The sequence below is a fragment of the Kogia breviceps genome, chromosome 8 (genome assembly GCF_026419965.1).
Source record: "Kogia breviceps isolate mKogBre1 chromosome 8, mKogBre1 haplotype 1, whole genome shotgun sequence".
Lineage (NCBI taxonomy): Eukaryota > Metazoa > Chordata > Mammalia > Artiodactyla > Physeteridae > Kogia > Kogia breviceps.
The window spans coordinates 86,643,156-86,663,854 of NC_081317.1; the positions used below are offsets into that span (position 1 = coordinate 86,643,156).

Sequence of the window (20,699 nt, forward strand, 5' to 3'; positions counted from 1 at the left end):
GTAGCAGCACCATCGAGGAGTGATCCCATACCCTTGTTCTGCTTCTAGGACTGTTTTCCTTTTTCCCAGACTGTCATAAAAGGCAGGAAAGTATTTCAGCTGAACAATGACTGGAGAGATGAGGATTAATTTCTCTAGAAAAAGATTTCACGTGCTTTGGGCCCACACTCAGAATCACAGTGTTGGGCAATTTCAGGAGGGGTCTCATATACATGATATTTTGTGGTGCCTGAAGAAATTGTCACTGACATAGAATGTGACAGGAATGATCTCTCTGAATTTTTACAACCGCAAGCCCACGCTCCAAACCTAATACCAGGGCAAACAAAATGGATGAATCAACTGGTACCTTGACGCGGATCGGGCACAGGAACCCCAGATCACAGGTTCAGGCATCATGAATTTCTTTGGTGCCAGGTGCTACCTAAGAGGATCAGATGCCTTTAGGCAGCCTTCACAGGGATTAACACTGAGAACTGTGCCCCAATGTGCAGTCTCAATGAAGAGGTCCAGGCTATGAGATCAGACTCTTCTCTGAGGCCTTTCTTCTAGAACTTCTATTTGGTCCTGGATTAGAGCCTAAATTAGGCTGTTATTTTCCTGGGGACACAAGTACATGTTTGGTCTTCATTAGGGAGGCCAAGAGACAGTCCAAAGACTTGTGAAGGCTGCCTCCTTATCTCTCCCAGGAAACTCAGGGTCTATTCTTTCCTTCTATGAGGTGGGGTGGGGGTGGGCAGGCAGGGAAGGAACTGATTATTATGCAAGTTTAGCAGTGCTTCACTGTGGGAAGGAGGTTGGGCTGACAATGACAAGGGTGGGTAATTTTCCTCTGTAGCAATGCTTGCCCAGCTTTAGGCATCCTTCATTTGAGGCAAGATAATCTACCAAGCTATGAATTGCTGTTTCCACTCCCTGCCAGAGGGGACTCCCAAAGTAATAAAAGTTAACTTTCCCCTTCTGTCTTACGGGAAGTTCTGGGCTTCTGGTCTAAGGGGTTATTAATGGCTTTCATGTTTCCTGACCCCAAACAGAAGTCGTGAGATACCTGTTTGTACAGTCCAGTCCAGATTCTCATGTGGGAGGAGATTTTACCTGGGTGTTCCCAGGAGAGAGGAGATGGGGGTTGATATAAGTGTTGTGTTGAAAGAAGGAGAGTTGACTAAAGGTAGCAGTGGCTCCAATGACTCCAGAATAAGGATGTAAAGATGAGTTCCTTATGTAGATGGCTTTTTTGTGGAAGTCCTCTAGGAAATAGCACGATTTTATTTATTTATTTTTTGCGGTACGCGGGCCTCTCACTGTTGTGGCCCCTCCCGTTGCGGAGCACAGGCTCCACACGCGCAGGCTCAGCGGCCATGGCTCACGGGCCCAGCCGCTCCGCGGCATGTGGGATCTTCCCGGACCGGGGCACGAACCCGCGTCCCCTGCATCGGCAGGCGGACTCTCAACCACTGAGCCACCTGGGAAGCCCAGCACGATTTTTTATGGGATGAAATAATGTTTGGTGAGATGACTAATCATCAAGCGCCATTATTTTGGGAGCTTCAGTAAAATACTGCACTGCCCATACTTAGCATAGAGGCTGTGAAGCCAAGGCCATTAATTTGGACTTTTAATGGATCAAATGGGCCTGGACAATGAATATCCCAGTCCCACCATGGTGGGCTTAAATCAGAGGCTCTTTCCTACATATTTGTTTGACAGTGAATACTAAAATAAATAGGCAAAAGGCCCCCAGTAATGACCAATACTGAATATCTTTCTACACTTTAAAATGGGGGCTTTGAGCCAGATTTAGTTTAACGTAGAAAAATTAAGTACTGCTTGTTATTGTACTTCAATGCTGTGAAACAAATTTATGCTTTTATGTGTATTATCCTGTTTAATCTTTACAACTCTTTGAATCAGGTTTCTCTATCCCCTTTTATAGAAAGCAACCTGAAGGACAGAGAAGGTAATATACATTTAGTATGCTGGCATGGAAGAAGGAGCCAGGGATAGAGAGCTCCCTTACAGTGTGAGGAATTATTTGGATGTAAATGACAGCAAATACAATTCAGCTGACTTAAAAAAGAGACTTGACTCAGCTACCTGAAAAACCCTAGGAGTGAGGCTAGCCTTAGGCAAGAGGGTTCATACTGGGGCTCAGCTGATGTTATCAGTATTGCTTCTATCCATTTCTTGGCTTTATATTCTGGACTGGCTTCATTGTGAGTCTTTCTGATGGCAACTTCATAGCTATATCTTCTAAGCTTCAAGTGCAACTAAAAATGGGTTATCTCTTCCACTAGTCCCTTCAAAAGTCCTATTGTGCCTTACTGTCTCTAGCTGGGTCCTATGCCCATCTCTCACCAATCACTGTTGCCAAAATCATGGAACAATCTTTTTGGCCAAGCCCGAGTGGTATACCCATCCTTAAAGTAAGAGAGTCGGGGAACAACTACTCCAATTGCACATGGACTGAGACTGAGAATGCGCTTAGTTTCCCAGAGGGCAAGAGAAGAACTGTTTCCAGAAGGTGAGTGAAGGCTGAGTGTCAAAATAAAAACAAAAGCAAAACAGATGTCTATCATAGCCCTCTCTCACTGCCCCACGTTTACCTTCCTGTCCAGAGTCATGCCACTGACTGAAGGTTAGAGTTGCAGGAAATACCAATTCCATGGAGACCTTGGGACAGGAAAGAGTCCCAGGACAGGAACTCAAAGTGGGAGGAATCAGTCAGAGGCCTAATATTCATGTGGATAGACCATCCAATAATCTGGCCTCTCACTGTCATCCTAGAGCCCTTCACCTCCATTCCAGTTCAGTTACAGCCATATTCTAGAATTCATCACCAGGAATATTGTTTTGTTCTGAAAAACTACAGTCGGACATTCCTCCCTTTATTCTTTCAGTTTATGCCCTGGGTATGTCAATTCCTCAAACTGTTCAGGAAGTACAAGCCACTTGTAGTTCATCTGACAACATTCTGTCTTCATTTCCTCCTTCTCCAAGGAAAACTTCATGGTCCATCACTTAACCCCACACCTAAATAGCTCTACTCTAAAGAGCCTTCCCCATTCTCCTTTCATAGGTCCTGCCTGGCAAACTCTAACTCTACCTTTTCTAGACCTGCCTTCTAATAAAGGACTGATTCCTCTTCGATAAAATCACACGGTTAAGTATGTTGGTACCACCACAAATTTATGTTCTACAACTAATGGTCAGCTTCAACATTGCCTGAAAATAATCCATTCATTCTTCCCATGTTTACTACGTACTTGGCACTTAGGGCACACCAATGAAGGAAACAAAGTTCCCTGTCTTGGTGGCGCTCATATGATTGTTTTCTTAGTCAATTCTCTTGCCTAAGGACTCAAAACTATTGCACTTTCCTACAACTTCACCACACTCCTCACTCGTTGAGCATATGTGCTGGACCACCACAGGGGAATGAGAAGTCATGAAATGGGAACTTTTCATCATTAAAAACTTCAAAACAACAACAACAAAACCAAATCATGAACCTTCATCCTTTCTTTCCTCTTTCCTTCCTATTATACTGAAAGGTTTCCCTCAGATGCTTTCCTTGATCCTCCCACTCTGGGATCTGTCCTTGTTTTCCAATTCACAACACTTTCACACGCTGTGGAACACTTTTGGCTTAATTATCTACCTTCTCAGAGGACAGAGACCACGTTTACCTCATCAAAGGGGTGGGCGTACCTAGTAGAACTCAGAAACCTCTGCAGAAAATGGAAAAGAGAGCGATTTCTACAGGGCGGCCCTGCCCAGTGCGCTCTGGGGGTGGGGTCACGCTCAGGGGCGGGGCCACGTTCAGAGGCGGGGCGGGGCCACGTTCTGAGGCGGGACGGGACCACGTTGGGAGGCAGGGCGTGAGGGGCTGTGGCGTTTGGCTTCCTAATGGCGACTGCTCCCGGCTGTTTGGCAAGACGTCTTACCTCGGGCTTCTGGGTCCTGTTTCCATCGCTTCTGGAAGACAAAAGTTGAGATTTAAACTCAAAGACAGGATGTGACTAAGGTTTCTGGGCGCCTGCGTGACCTTCCCCCTTGCCCTGTCTGAAGAATCGTCCGCCATTTCCATCCTAGCCGGTGGGCTTCGAGGCTTCTCAGTCCCTGAACCCCCATCCCAGGCCACTGCCTCGGAAGCCCTGGAGGTGGGGCTGCGCCTGCCGGACACCCGCCCCCTTCGCACGGTGGACACTCAAGGGAACTCCACGGGGGTGATCTTAGTAACAACTGTAGTAACAGCCTTGACTTCTGCTAAGTCTACACCTTGCCCTGGCCTTGCACAGGTGACCTAAGTCTCAGATCTCATCCATGATGTGCGGAGATACTAATATGAGCGGTTGGGGTTGGCCTTGAGAACTGGAATGGACAAGGGAAGAGCTTTGAACACTGTTAAGTGCCGATGTTAAGGAATGGGCTGGGGGCCCTAATGCAGTTACCGTGTGAGCCTTGCCAGCCCCCAAGAGAGGCCAGTGCCGTGGAAGTGCTTGCACAGGTCAGAAGGACGGCGAGACTTGAAGGTGCCAGTCCATACACTAAATTAAGAAGTCATCTCTGATTCTCTGCAGGACCAGTGAGTATAAGGAGGATGCTCATAGTCCTCTGGTGGTGGTTTTCAGGGGACCCCAAAGGTGCTTTCATTTCCCCTGGGACCCATCAGTGAGCAGTAGTTCGTGGGAACCCCAGGTGAAGGCCTATCAAGGCGTTAGTGTCAATGGACAGAGGGTAGAGGTAGAACCATTTTTCACGCTTTGCGGGATCCAGGATGGCAGGACGTGAGGCTCTCCCGCAGAAAGGGTTAGGCTTTTTACAGGGCAGAAAATCTCAGGTACATGTCTTCAATTGCAGGTATTGATACATTCATGGATTATTGAGGGCCTACTGTGTGTCCAGGTTCTGTATTAATTAGGAACCGTAGCCGTGTTTATGTTAATAAAAGGGAAGAGACTCCTTTTTTGGTGACTGTTTTCCCTATTGGAAAATATTATGTAGTGAATTTGAAAGATATGGAACAGTAGAAGGAAGAATCTCATAGATTCCCGCCTTCAAAGTAATTACTGTTAAGTTTTTGATGCATCTCTTCCCAGATTTTGCTGTGCCTAATTTTACATTGCTTAAATAATATGTACTTTAAAAGAAAAACACCCACTATCATAAACATTTTAATGTTATTATAAACTTTCAGAAGTGACATTTTTAATGATGACATCCTAAGTGCTACAGTATTAAATTCTACTTTTTGTTGACATTTGGGTAGTTTATAATTTTTAAAAATTTTAATATTTTGCTCTCCGTGTTTGCTCATAATTGTACTTGCTTATAAACTGTCCTATTACAAACAGCATAAAGCTTTTCCTAAATGTCTGATTAACCCAGGGCTGTGCCCTGGGCTGAATGCTTTTTTTCTTTCTCCAGCCTCTTTCAATGAGTGGTTAGCTATTTCAGTGCTAGTGGCAAGCCAGTGAAAACAACTGCTTGCTAAACTGCTTGCTAAACATCCTCAATGTAAAATCTCCTAAACTTAACCCAGTGTCTTCCTTTGGTCCCAATCTTTGTTTCCTCCCTCGTATCTTCCCAATATCACTTAGTAGCATCTGGACACTCAAACAAGACACACAAGAGCCATTCTGTACTCCTCTCTCTTCATTTTCGCCGTTACTAGTCAGCTACCATGTGGATGAACTGATAAAATATGCTGGGCAGAGAAATCCTAGAGTTCTCACAGTGAACTACATCCCCTCCAAATGGATTGTAAGATCCATCAGGTCATGAGCTGCATTTTTGCAATTAATTTAAAAATATTCCATTCCAAAACAAAAACAAATATTTCATTCCATGTCAAAATTTCAATTTATGTATTTACTTTCTTTTTTGCCTTAATTAAAATTTTTTTAATTTTTATTTTTTAAATTAATATATATTTTTAAAGTATATTAGTTCTCATTTTATTCATAGGAAAATTCTGGTTTGGAGAACCAATTTTACAGCCACTCTACTTTCCTATCTCATTTCCTTCAAACGTCCCATCTTCTAAACACTCTTAGGTGCTCACTGTCCTCAAATATTTTGCACAGTGCGCAACACCCAAGACACAACATTTCAAAAACAGAGACAAATATGTTATCTTGGTTGATTTCAAAATTATCCCATTCCTTCACTTTTTTTTTTTCAATTTTTGAGACTGAAAAGAGTTGGGTAACACCTTTATCTCTCCCTAGTCAAAGAGTATTTTAATCTTACTCTCTGATCAAACCCCAAACTTTTTGTAACTCCTATCTAGAAATCAAACTCTGCACATCAGTCAAGGCTGTCTCAAAAGTCGCCTCTTCCATGAAGCCTGCTCTGAATGCTTCAACCACAAGAAATCCTTCACATGCCACATTTTATCTGAAGCTCTATATACTGAGTTTTTTGTGGATGTTTTATCTTCCCAGTTACCCTATCAGTCTTCACATCCCTTGCAGCACCCGGAGATCTGACCAGCAACAGATCCTGCATTAATGAGTGAATGAGGCCGGAGCCTAGGGAAGACGGACACAGTGTGGGGTGGAGTGGAGAAGGTGGAGCTTTGTACTGGATCTGAGGCAGGCTAAGGACTCTGCCTCATGGAGGGTAAAGAAGACAGTGTTGAGGAGGGAGCAGATGAGGCTTGCTGGCACAGGGTCAGGAAGGAGACAAACTGGTATATCTGATTGCCAAGCTGAAAAGGGTCAATTCCCTTCTGAACACAGTGAGAAAGGAGAGATTCTAGAAGCACAACAGGTTGCATCTAAAATCTACATGCAAGGGCATACACTCCTCTTCAACCTGCTGGCTGCCTTTTGCCTTGATTTAATTTTCCCCTTTCTCCTTTCACATTGTTTCCAACAGGGAAGCAGCCAATATTTGCTATATAACATACACTAAGAAAGCTGAAGAGAGTCAAAAATCGTCAACTGGAGGAAATGTCCTGTGGGGATTTCTTTTTTTTTTTTTACCCAACACAGCCAAAATTAAATTAATTAATTAATAATAAAAAAGAGTACATTTGCTATATAGGTATGTTGCAGTGAATCACTGAAAAGCAATGAGGTACCCATCCCACCACCTAAGGAATAGAACTTCACCAATACCTCCTACTCATTTTTTTTTAATTAAAAAATTTTAATACAATTTTTAAAGATTGCTTTCCATTTATAGTTATTCCAAGATATTGGCTATGTTCCCCATGTTGTACAATACATCCTTGAGCCTGTCTTATACCCAACAGTTTGTACCTCCCACTTCCCAACCCCTATATTGCCCCTCCCCCTGCTCCCCACTGGTAACCACTAGCTTGTTCTCTATATCTGTGAGTCTGTTTCTTTTTTGTATTCACTACTTTGTTGTATTTTTTATATTCCACATATAAGTTATATCATATAGTATTTGTCTTTCTCTGTCTGACTTATTTCACTTAGTGTATGCCTTCCAAGACAATCCGTGCTGCTTCAAATGGCAAAATTTCATGTTTTTTTAAATGGCTGAGTAGTATTCCATTATATATATATGTATATACCACATCTTCTTTATCCATTCATCTGCTGATGGACACTTAAGTTGCTTCCATATCTTGGCAATTGTTTTTTTTTCCCTCCACCCCAGCACTGTTTTCCCCCCTTGGTGTCCATAACATTTGTTCTCTACATCTGTGTCTCAACTTCTGCCCTGCAAACTGGTTCATCTGTATTGGCAATTGTGGATAATGCTGCTATGAACATCGGGGTGCATGTGTCTTTCCAAATTGGTGTTTTTGGGGTCTTTTTGCATATATATCCAGGAATGGAATTGCTGGGCCATATGGTAGTTCTATTTTTAGTTTTTTGAGAAACCTCCATACTGTTTTCCATAATGGCTGCACTAATTTACATTCTCACCAACAGTGTAGGAGGGTTCCCTTTTCTTCACATCCTCCCCAACATTTGTTAATTGTGTTCTTTTTTGAAGATAGCTATTCTGACAGGTATGAGATGATGTGTCATTGTCGTTTTGACTTACATTTCCCTGATGATTAGTGATGTTGAGCATCTTTTCATGTCCCTGTTGGCCATTTGTATTTCCTCTTTGGAAAAATGTCTGTTCAGTTCTGCCTATTTTTTCATTGGATTGTTTATTCTTTTGATGTTGGGTTGTATGAGCTGTTTATATGTGTTGGATATTAATCCCCTTATTGGTCATATCATTTGTAAATATATTCTCCCATGCAGTTGGGTATCTTCTCATTTTATTTATGGTTTCTTTTGCTGTGCAAAAGCTTTTGAGTTTAATTAGGTCCCATTTGTTTATTTTTGCTTTCATTTCCTTTACTTTAGGAGATGGATCCAAAAAAATCTTGCTATGATTTATGTCAAAGAGTGTTCTATCTTTTCCTCTAGGAGTTTTATCATATCCTGCCTTACATTTAGGTCTTTAATCCATTTTGAGTTTATTTTTGAATATGGTGTTAGAGAATGTTCCAATTTTATTCTATTACACGTAACTCCAGTTTTCCTAGCACAACTTACTGAAGAGACTGTCTTTTCTCCATTGTATATCCTTGCCTCCTTTGTTGTATATTAACTGGCCATAAAGGCATGGGTTTATTTCTGGGTTCTCTATCTTGTTTCCATTGCTCTATGTGTCTGTTTTTGTGATAGTTCCATACTATTTTGATGACTGTAGCTTTGTAGTATTGTCTGAAGTCAGAGAGTGTGATTCCTCCAGTTGTGTTCTTCTTTCTCAAGATTGTTTTGGCTATTCGGGATCTTTTGTGTTTTTATACAGATTTACAATTTTTTTGTTCTAGTTCTGTGGAAAATGCCACTGTTGTTTTGGTAGGGATTGCACTGAATTTATAGATTGCTTTGGGTAGTATGGTCATTTTAACAATATTGATTCTTCCTATCTAAGAGCACAGTACGTTGTTCCATCTGTTTCTGTCATCTTCAGTTTCTTTCATCAGTGTCTTATAATTTTAGGAGTACAGGTCTTTTGCCTCCTTAGGTAGGTTTATTCCTAAGCATTTTATTCTTTTCAGTGTGATGGTAAATGAGATTGTTTCCTTAATATCTCTTTCTGATACTTCATTGTTATTGTATAGAAATGCAACAGAATTCTGTATATTAATTTTGTATCCTGCAGCTTTACTGAATTCATTGATGAGCTCTAGTACTTTTCTTTTTTTTTTAATTTCCTTCCTTCCTCCCTCCCTCCCTCCCTCCCTCCCTCTTTCCTTTCCTTTCCTTTCCTTTCCTTTTTCCTTCCCTTCCTTCCCCTCCCCTCCCCTCCCCTCCTCTCCCCTCCCCTCCCCTCCCCTCCCTTCCCTTTCCTTCTTTCTGCTGTGTTCCATCTTCTTTGCTGCACGCAGGCTTTCTCTAGTTGCAGTAAGCAGGGGCTACTCTTTGTTGCAGTGCATGGGCTTCTCATTGCAGTGGCTTCTCTTGTTGCAGAGCACAGGCTCTAGGTACGTGGGCTTCAGGAGTTGTGGCTTGCGGGCTCAGTAGTTGTGGCTCACAGGCTCTAGAGCACTGCCTCAGTAGTTGTGGTGCACAGGCTTAGCTGCTCCGTGGCATGTAGGGTCTTCCCGGACCAGGGATCGAACCCATCCATGTTCCCTGCATTGGCAGGCGTAACCACTGCGCCACCAGGGAAGTCCTGGTGCTGGATGTTGATAGTGGGAGAGGTTGTGTGTGTGTGTGTGTGTGTGTGTGTGTGTGTGTGTGTGTGTGTGTGTGTGGAGGGGTGTTGGGGGGTCAGATGGCATATGGGAGCTCTGTGTTTTCTGCTCAGTTTTGCTGTGAACCTTAAACTGCTCTAAAAATTAAAGTCTAAAGAAAGAAGCAAAGGAGGATGAGGAGGAAGGGGGTGAGGAACAAGAAGAGGGCCAGGGCAAGGACAAAGAGGAGGAGGAGGAGGAGGTGACCTCACAAGGCCATCTCAGTTGGCACCACCTCTGAAATTTTCCCTGCCTCTCTCTCATCTCCCTCCTGGCGGAAGAATTAATTGCTCCTTTATCTGTATTTTCATTGTGTTCTTATTCCTACTTCTTTTATAGTTCATATCACTTTATTATAGTTGTTTGCAGGACTTACTTACTGAACTATGACCTGCCTGAGGGCAGAGGCAATGCCTTATTTTCTTGATATTTCTACTAGAAATACTACATGGTAGAGTTCAGTGAAAGTGTGGTGTGTGTATGAATGAAGAACATCTTAAAGCGGCAGTGTTAAGTGCAGTTTTAAAGGATTCTGCTCTAGAATCTGTTGTTCTTCAGGCTTTTTGGTAACCTAAAAAAAGCTCCCTCTACGTGGCTCATCCCTGGGACCGTGGCCAGGATGTGAGCGAGAGCACTGAGGACATGTGACAATCCTAGACGAATGACTTATCCCTACTGAGTCTCCTCCAATAGGCAGCGTACTATTCTAGTAGAGCTTTGGGAAAATACTCTTCCTTGGGGATAATCTAACCATGTGCAGCCTGAAATCTGGGACCAGACTTCTGTGTGGTGATGAAGGTCAACTTGGGAAGATGTCATTGGGTGGAGAGGAGATCTCACTCTACTGAAAGCCACCACTGCCACCTTAGGATGGCTGCCTGAAATGCTCTGGTGAGAGCTTTATTACAAGGCTTTGGGGTTAGATATATGTAAAATGTGTGAAATGTGTTCCTGGGAGGGATGACATCTTAAACCTTTATTATTCATTTATACCTTACTGAGAGTCATATGTAACAGAGTTCTTGAAAGTAGGTTTTAAGAGGGCAATAGAGAAAATCTATCAAGATGCTGGTGCTAAGAATGAAAAGGAAAAGGTACCTAAGAGGTGATAGGATGCCAAAAATAGCTTTTCTTTACTTCCCAAATTTGGCATCATTTAATGGATAAAGTGAATATTCTCAATCACATAACCACTTTAATTTTCGTACCAGGGCATACTTTTTAAGAAGTCACTTATTTATATTGTTTAAAATAGTAGCATTGAGAATGTGGGGAATTTAGTAGTCAGAGCTCTACTACTTACTTGCTGAATGATCTAAGGAAGTTTCTTCCCGTCTCTGAGCTTCAGTTTTATTCACTGATAAAATGGGCACAATAATACCTGTACTGTTTACATCACAGAATGTTTGTGAAAATCCACTGAGGTCGCTGAAAGCAAAATGTTTTATAAATTAGACAAGTAAATTTATAATTTATAATTGATGTTAGTCTAGGAAGGATAAGTGCTGTGAACTTCTCCTACTAAATACCAATGGAGTTTATTTGTGGTTGGTACAAAAAGCAATAAAAAGCAAAAAAAAGTGCTGTACATTTAGTCCTTTGTTTCTTTAAATTTTGAAGGAGCTCTACCAGGTTCTGAAAAGGAATCTTATTAACATTTTGGGAAAAGCCTTTTTATTGAAACTTCTTGTAAGTTTTACATGCAAGGCACACTGATGTATGTAAGGATATCTAGCCAACATGTGCCCTTTTAAAAGAGAAAAGCTCTTCTTTAACCATCTTTTCCAAGAATCGTTAATTTGTATCAGAAAATTGGAGAGGCATGCAGGGATACCTTCCTAAGGAGCATAAAATGTCTGAGCAGTTATCACCCATAGCATCTGTCCCTTCTCTGATCTATTCCAGAGATCACTTGCCAATTCACAAATGCCACAGGGGACCTGTCCTGTGTGGTTATGTAACTCTTTTTTTTTTTTTTTTTTTTTGCCGTACACGGGCCTCTCACCGTCGTGGCCTCTCCCGTTGCGGAGCACAGGCTCCGGACGTGCAGGCTCAGCGGCCATGGCTCAGGGGGCCCAGCTGCTCTGCGGCATGTGGGATCTTCCCGGACCAGGGCCCGAACCTGTGTCCCCTGCGTCGGCAGGTGGACTCTCAACTACTGCGCTACCAGGGAAGCCCCGGTTATGTAACTCTTGACCTGTGTAGGGCTTTCCCCTAAAACTGCACCATGAGGTCCTTAAGGACAGAGTCTGCGACTTACAGGTACTTGTGTCTCCTAGTTTCCGGCAGTAAATATTTATTAAATGAAAACTTGGCTGAGGCTGCATATCAAGGTCAGGAGGAAGTGGTGCCTCTTGGCAGATTTTATCCTCAGGGTAGGTTACCTGTTCCTGCATAATTGAAAGAAGACTCTGTGGGTTTGAAGGCTGTCTAACCCTTTCACAGGAGATCAAGTAATTGTGCTAGGCCATGGGTGTCAAATAAAGGGCATCACAGTTTAAGAAAGACATGAGAAATTAGGAGACAGTTCAGAGAACAGCTATCATGAAGATAAGGAGTTTAGAAAGGAAGATGTAGGAAGAGGGGAGGGAAATACTGGGATTATTTAAACCTGACAAGAGGAGCCTGAAAAAAAGCGTGGCAGGTAGTTGATTTTCAAAGATTTATGGGGATGATTATATAGAGCAGAGCTTCGCAACCTTTGTGGCAAGGCACACTTAAGAAAAGATTATATTGACAGGGCCCACAAGGATAATCAGGTAAGGCTGCTCAAGACTCGATTCTTCTCTAAGGCTTTGACATTCCTAGGTCCCACGCAGAGGACTTAGCACAGCCTTTGGATAGTGTTATGGACAGAATATTTGTGTCCTACCAAAACTCATATGATGAAACCCTAAGCCCAATATGATATTATAGTATTAGGAGATGGGGCCTTTGGGAGGTGATTTGGTCATAACAGTGGAGCCTTCATGAATGGAATTAGTGCTCTTATAGAAGAGACCTCAGAGAGCTCTCTCACCCACATTTTCTGTAGGGTTGCTGGGAGAAGACAGCTGTTTACAAACCAGGAAGTAGGTCTCACCAGACACAGAAGCTGCTGTTGCCTTCATTTCGGACTTCCCAGCCTCCAGAACTATGAGAAATAAGTGTTTGTTGTTTAAGCACCCAGTCTATGGTGTTTTGTTATGGCAGCCCAAACTGACTAGGACAGGGATTTGTGCACATGTTAGAAAATTGATGTAGAGTGCAGGGACTCTCTGTATTTTAGGTAGAGTAAGAAGAAGGAGGGTCAAAACAAAAGATGGAAGATTGGAATAAAATGCGAAAACACTTTATTCTTAGCTTTGAAAATACCAGATTGGTTTGTCAAAGGGTGTGTGTGTGTGTGTGCAGCATGTCCTAAAAGTCTTTATGCAGTTTAAGCTTCACTAACTTCAGAAAAATAAGTGCTACAGACTTATCCTCAAGGTCTCGTGAAAGTTTAATTATTTACATTTATTTTATAGTAACTTTAGTTTCGTGAATGTTGAATAACGAATTATTCATTTTCATGATTTGAGTCGGCCCCTCTGACTGAAGATGGTAACGGCTGACTGCAACAAAAAGCATAATTCCCTATTCAACATTCAGAAAAGTGGATAAAAGAACTTCTAAGTTCTTTAAAACTGGGTTTGTACGGCGAAAAGATTCTATAGGAAGGATGGATTTAAGGACATATATGATCCTGAGTATAAATATGTGGGTGCAAGCAAAAATTCCAGACAGTATTTCAGACATTTAAGGCAGTGGAATTGGTGAGACCCAAGTCAAGTTTCTATCAAACAGTAAAGGGGACCCAGGTAGTATCTGGGTTACAGATGGGACAAGCAGAAAATTTCATTACTGTAAATATATGAAACATGAAAGGATGGAGTTGGAAAATAGGATGGCAGGCTAGGACTGAGGGACCTGGAAGGCCCAGCAGGGGCAGTCTGCTGGACTGGTGGGTGGAGGAGGGGCTGTGGACACACCCTCTCCATGTTGTCCCCTCCCGCACACTCAGAAACCCTTTGTGACTCTTCAGTGTTTTGTGATGCAGGCCTAGGACTGCACCCATACTCAGTGCTCAGTGCTCAGTGCTCATTTAACTTGAGGCAGCCCTGTGGTTCAGACGATGGAATTCGGAAAACCGAATGCTCTCTCAGTTTTGAACAGCGTTACTGAGGCATGTCTGAGCTTCGCCTCAACATTCTTGGATATTGACCCAAACCTCGTCATCCTGTGCGGGTTGGGGTTGCTTATTCTGTTCCTGTGGTTCCTGGTGAGCTTGCCATTTTCACCTACCTTCAGTAAAACCAAAGACATCCGAAAGGTAAGCAACCCTGGGTGAGCCCCCAACAGAGATTCTTTCTTTCTTTCTTTCTTTTATTTTTTAATTTTTTAATTTTTTAATTTTTTTTTTGTGGTACGCGGGCCTCTCACTGTTGTGGCCTCTCCCGTTGCGGAGCACAGGCTCCGGACGCGCAGGCTCAGCGGCCATGGATCACGGGCCCAGCCGCTCCGCGGCATGTGGGATCTTCCCGGACCGGGGCACGAACCTGTGTCCCTGCCTCGGCAGGCGGATTCTCAACCACTGCACCACCAGGGAAGCCCAGAGATTCTTTATTGTTGTTACCATTTCTATTCCCACATTTTAAAATGAGTTTGGTTGGCTCAGAGAGACACCTAAGATGGGAAGCTCAAGGAGAGGATAGAACATCATCCTCCTAGGAAAAGAAGCCAGCCAGGGCTAGGGGTTCAGGGAGGACTAAGGCTCCCAGTTGAAGCCCATGTCCCATCTGACTGTTGGGAGGACTCCAGGATAAAATCCCAAACAGTAATTTTGTGGCCCTGGGTTGGGTTATTTAGAGAGTTGGGGATCTCTGCAGGAGAACAGACTTCCCTAATGCTTGATCATGAGTACATTGTCACGTCAGGCATCACTCAACAAAGCCTTCCTTTGTGCTGGGCTGATCGGAGCAGCAATGCTGAGCCTCTGAGCAGAGGCTGGAGCCTGAGCTCCAGGATACAGGGTCCTATCTGAGGGACGTGGACATGACTGCTGGCCTCAGATGCTATGCCCTCCTTGGGCAGTTGACTTCTGACTGAGAATATCAAGTGTGGATCTCATAGACAAAAGTCCTTCTTTGAGTTTGTCAAAGAAGAAAAAAATCGAAAGCATTTTAAACCTTTAAAATTGATAAAAGGAAGGAACATAAAGTTCTATTAATTAAAACAGAGTCATATTATTCATGGATAATGAATATCTGAGTTTCCTAGAGAGGAGTGAGAGAAATGAGCCCCAGCCCTTCATTCTTCTCTTTTTGTTCTCAGCATCAGCGCAGAGCCAAGGGGAGAAGGAAAGGAGGAACACCGAAAGGTAAGGTTCTGCCTATCCCCCCTGAACTCTCCAAGGTGACCCTTCCTGCCTTTTCCATGAGATCCAAGGTCCCTGATCTCTGAGGATGTCAACTGCTAGATACAGTTTCTCTCAGAAACCAGAGTTCTCAGAGGAGAGGCTTGTGGGAAGGCTGTCAGAGCCTGAGACACTTCTCAGATTCCCTGCTCTGCTCATTGCTGGGCATGAAGCAGTGATGGGCCTGGGCAATAGGTGTTTCCCGACAGGTGGCCATTGAGATGTCAAGAGTCAGAACTTCTGTGTCCTGACTTTGTAAAAGTCCTTTGACTTCCTGGATGATCAGATTCCTCTTTGAGGTAAATAACCATTGACCTATATTCCTCAAAGGGTGGTTCTGAATATCACATGGGAGAATACATATGAAAGCCCTTTGTGAATGATAAAGCAACATATATTTGAGCTTTGTTATTATTATCATTGACCATGTGATGTGACCCTGTTTCCTAGTTCTTGGGGCTCTCCAAGTCCAATCCACCAAGCGTACCGCTAAAGGACACTCTACTAAGCCTCCTATAAGGTCTCCTTGTTTCTACCTTCATCACTCTTCTGGTTTCCCAGGTTGGAGAACTTTCCAGAGCGATGTAGAGGAGGCAAGGAAGGTGCTTTCTCTTCTGCAAAGGTGACTGAACATTACCTTCTTTCCCATATCCTGCTTTTTAGTGGAGTCTTTGAATTTCTAGGGCCTCAGTGAAGCCTGGGATTGACATGGGAGGGAAAATCCTCAGATTCAGAATGTGAAAGCCTTGGGGAGGGGGATAAAAGATTTATTGTGAGATTAAGGAAGTAAAAGAATGTGAAAGGATAGTATACATTGGGCAGCCATACTTTTGCCAGACCTGCCAGGGTCTCATGTTTGTTCTGGTCCTGGTTGCATCTTTGTACTTCCTGTCTTCTGCAGCCCCCTGGGCCGGCACGATGACATCACCCGCTTTCGTCAACTCTTGTGTCCAGACCCCTTCTGTGAGGTGTGTAATAATGCAACTGCTGAGGTCAATCGGCTGCTACTCCCAGAGGCCCTGGAAGATCCTACTTCCTCTGTGTTCCCGTTGACTTCCACAGCTCCTGTGACTGAGTCATCGTTTGCTCTGTCCCCTGCCTCCTCAACAGTCCCTTCAAGAGACCTAACACCAGCCTCTCTGCCTGAGCCTTCCCCAGTGCCCCCCTCCGCTCTCTCCCCTAACCCAATGACCCCCTTAGGTGACTTGTTTTCACCCTCCCCATTGGGTCATTCTCTGGCACCGGAGCCTTTTCCTTCCTTGGATTCCAAATTCCCAGTGGACTATTCCCCACCCCAACCTCTTGCCTTTCCCCCTCTCCTACCACATGACACACAGACAGCAGATCCTGTTCTCCCACGAGAGGCCACTTTGTCTCCGGATACCATCTCCTCTCTTGACCCCACCCTTTCCCAAGATATCAACCCCTTATCAGATTTGTCCCAGGCAGTGAATCACCCCGATTCTTTTGCTTGTCATCATGCACCATCAACTCTGTCTGTTTCACCTCAGCCAGACTGCAGTTTATCTGCCACTCAATCTAAGTCAATTGCCATCTTATTGAAGCCTGTTCCGGAGAACTCACTTCCAGAAAGCCCTGGTGTGTTGTCCACTTGTGTTTCAACACTCAGAGGCACTGATCATTCAAGCCTGTCAGTTTCAGACTTCTCCTCGCGGCAAGCTCATGCCAAAGACTTGTTCCCTTCCACGTTGGCACAGTGTGATTTCAATCAAGAGTTTCTTGCCCTCCATTCTTCAGAAGCCTCTTTTGGGGGAGACCCTGCAGCCAACCTTGTAGAGCCTGGTAACCTCTCATTTCTCAGCCCTGATGTCCTGGCACTCCTGGAGAGACAAGTCCAAAAGAGGAGCGATTTCCTGATGTGGAAGGAAAAGGAAAATAAAAAAGATTCTTTCCCAGAACAACTGAGGCCAGACTACCAACTAAATTCTTCAGGGAAAATGTTAGAGTCAGTTGCTGATAAGCATGACTCGGCGGTCTGCCTTCCCTTTTGGAGCAGCAAAGACAAACCAAAGGAGCTGCATGTGCCTCAGCAGCTGCCATATCCTAAGACCCTGGAGGACCATCTACAGCAAAAACCTATGCAGTTCTTCTGGGGTCTCCCATCTCTGCACAGCGAGTCCTTGCCCTCTGCTGTTCATGTCTTGGCTGACAGTTCCTCAATCTTTATTTTCAATAGAAACTCGAATGCCTCCACAGGCCAAGAATCACCAGTGCTTCCTGATCCCCTACCTCTGTCCTTGCCTGAGATTCAGCCTGAACCCTTGCCTCAAACGCTGCCTCAATCTCAGCCACTACCTCTCACTCAGGTCCAGTCCCAGGCCGACCCTCAATCCCCACTCCCAGTCATACCATCTGATCCTCTACCCCAGATTAGGATCTGTGGAGTAAGTTTCCACAGACCTCAGGATGAGTCAGTGTCTCTCTCCTCATCTGAAATTCAACAGCTGGAATGGAACATTTTGCAGAAACAACAGGAAAGTGTGTGGGGTTTACCCTCTGTGGTCCAAAGATCTTGGGAAGACTTTTGTCCATCAGCTACTAACATTCCTTGCCACCGGGCCCCCCAGGCCCATGCTTCAATCTCCATCCTTCCTGGGGAGTTTCCTCTCAGTGATGAACTTTGGAAGAAACTAGAGCATCACCTTCGAAAGAGGCTCATCCAACACCGGTGGGGCCTGCCCCGCAGAGTCTACGAGTCTTTGTCACTGATGTTGCCTCCAAATGGTTTTTCAGAGGCATCTGAGTCTGAGACCAATGATGGAGTCTCACTGATCCCTGTGTCTAAGGGTCAGAGTAGCAAAACTGTAAATGTTGGATTGAGCCAAACTGGAAGCTTCCATGAGAGGAGCTCAGAAATGTTCCAGCGAGAGGAAGATGTGGGGAAGGATCTGGGACCCAGCCTAGAGAATGGCCCCAAAGAGCACCTGTTGAATGACCCAAAGAGTTCTTCAGGTAAGGATCTGGGGTATGACTCTGAGAAAGACCTAAACAGTCAGATGGTGAGTCTCTCAGAGAAAAATTCAAGGGTGTCAGCAGAGAGTCTAGGTCAGAGACAACTTGAAAATGTCCTAAAAGTACATTTGATCAAGAAGTTTGAGGAAATAAATGAGGGTCGGCTCCCTAGGACTGTGCATAATTCATGGCATGCTATCAAGCAAACATCGCTTGCTTCTGTGAAATCCCACACCCAAACAAAACAGAGAAGTTTGCCATCATCCGTGGGTGAGGCCCACTCCCTGAATACCTTCCAGAACCTGACTTTTGTTGATTCCAGTGCACTACACATGCTGGAAGCCCATATTAAAAGGTTTCGTATGAGGATGTTGTGGGGCCTTCCCCGCAGGGTCCTTGAATCCATACGGCTCTCTGAATTGAAAGACGCCTCGTTCCAGTCCTTGTCTCATGCCACCTTGCCTTCCTCAACCAATGTGATTTCTGAGGCAGACTCCAAATCTGGGAGCTTCAAGTCCTCTAGAGGAAGCTCTAAATCTCTCCATGGAGACAAAGTGGGAACAACAACAACCCCTGGCCTGGATCGTTCTCTCCCTGCCACCTCACCTGGGGGCAAAGGAGGACAGAGGGTCCTGAGACAATCACACTCTGATGTCAACCGTGGGCTGGCAGAGGATGTTCAGAGAATTAAGGATGCCAGACAGACTCGTCTGCCTGTCTCACTCTGCGTCACAGGGAAAGCAGGTCCTAGACAGACTCAACTTGTCAACAGATATCCCCAAAAGCTGCTTGCAAAGCAAGCTGGGGCCAAATATGAGCCGAAGCATAAGAGTGTGAGTTCCAGTGATAAAGGAGAAATGCAACGGGGCAAAAAGGTGGAGAAGTCAGAACCTGTTTCCATGCCCAAATTGTCTAGGGAGGTAGTCACGGCTGAGGAGTTTGATACTCTTCAATTAAAAACTAGTGACATGTTGACAACTCACAAGCCAGGGAGCTCCCAAATGATAAATGTGAATGAGAACAAAGAAGAAACTACCGTGACCACTGCAAGCCCCCCACCCAAATTACCAGTTCCCCAACATCCTAAGTCATTAGACCTTAAAGAACAACTGTTCAGTGAGTTAAACTTTCAACAGGAGAACAGGGAGCATAGCCAGGCTCAAGGCCAACCTACTGACACATCCCTTGCTTCAGCTAACTTGACTTACGAGGCCTCACTGACTCATGCCCAGGGTGTCTCACGTGGGGACATGGGAGCTTCCCGGGTGCTGCATGTCCATTTGAAGGACAGAGGAATCGGGATGGAGCAACAGCAGGAACCTTGGGTCCCTAAGCATGCCTTAAGGAGGTGCCAGGATAAGAATTTCCCACCAACTGCAAAGAGAGTGAGCCCTCTGGAGCCCAAGGCAGAAGAGCTTGGTGGAGGGGACACAGGGTTGGGGACATCCCAACTTCGGAGGAAGAGTTTCCCTACTCAGGAGATGGTACTAAAGAAGACACTTGCGAGCAAGTCTTCCCAGACCCTATCACAGAAGGGACAGCCTCTTCCTGAAGGCAATGTCAGAAAAAGAATGCAGGACTTCTTGCAATGGTTTTTTTCTGGGATAAAATACAAAAGGCAAGAAGATGCCCAGGAAAAGGGCAGCCCCATATCAGCTGTGCAGAACAGAGGCCTAGTTAAAAGTAGAGCTGCCTTTACTGGGACAACTGCAGCTCAGAAAATCGCGACAGACATGAGGAAGTCCGTAGAGGGGAAACTGGGGTGTCAGCATGTAATTGATGTCACCTGCTCTCAAGGGCCCCTTCGTTCCCCAGTGCAGTTTAGGAAAACTCAGCAAAAGGCAAAAGTGCAGGTCCCGACAGAGCCTGTCCAGGGGCGTCCTTTCAACTACAGGGCTCCCTCCTGTAATGTGACAAATATCAAGTCCCGCCATCAAGAAGCTATCTCTGCTGGCCAGAGTTACCCTCCAAGTACCAGACAGATCAGAGATAAGAAGAGACCCCCCCAGAAAGTTGTGGCATTCAAGGACCAGCGACTGTGTCACAAACACCCCCCACCAGTGTCCCACAGGGAGCCTGTGCCCCCCCCACGCCCCCCCACCAGGCGTCAACCTGGCCAGGCACCCCCAGCTGCGCTCAGCACTGCTGAAGGCACTGTGTTCAGACACCTCTCTACTGTTTAGACAGAAGACACGCCTCCAGAATTTCCAAGGGAGAAGACTTCCCATCCAGAAATAACTCCTTCCTTGTGGAGATTATTGATTCTCCCCAATAAATGTTTATGTAATAATAGTGTATCTTTTCTGTGTACTGTGTTGGCGGCATGGGTTTTGGGTAACTCAGGGCTTATGTGTAAGGGAAAGGAAGGAGATAGTTCAGCTCTTACTGATTGCTTCCTTTGGCTTTGGCTAAAAGGTGACCAGTCCTCTGGAGTTCTCGCTGAGAAATAGATATCGTGCCCCCTGCCTCCCCCGCCATCCCCCCCCAACCCCAAAGCCCATTTCCTCCCTGATGAAATTTGAGGAGATGGGCTTTGTCTTCTGCCGCTTAGCTTAGCCTTAATGGAAA

General features: G+C 44.7%; 1 pseudogene; it reads left to right on the forward strand.

Annotated features, from left to right (window-relative positions):
* Positions 1-13,877: 13,877 nt before the first annotated feature.
* Positions 13,878-20,369, forward strand: LOC131760834 (spermatogenesis-associated protein 31D4-like; annotated as a pseudogene).
* The last annotated feature ends 330 nt before the right edge of the window (positions 20,370-20,699 follow it).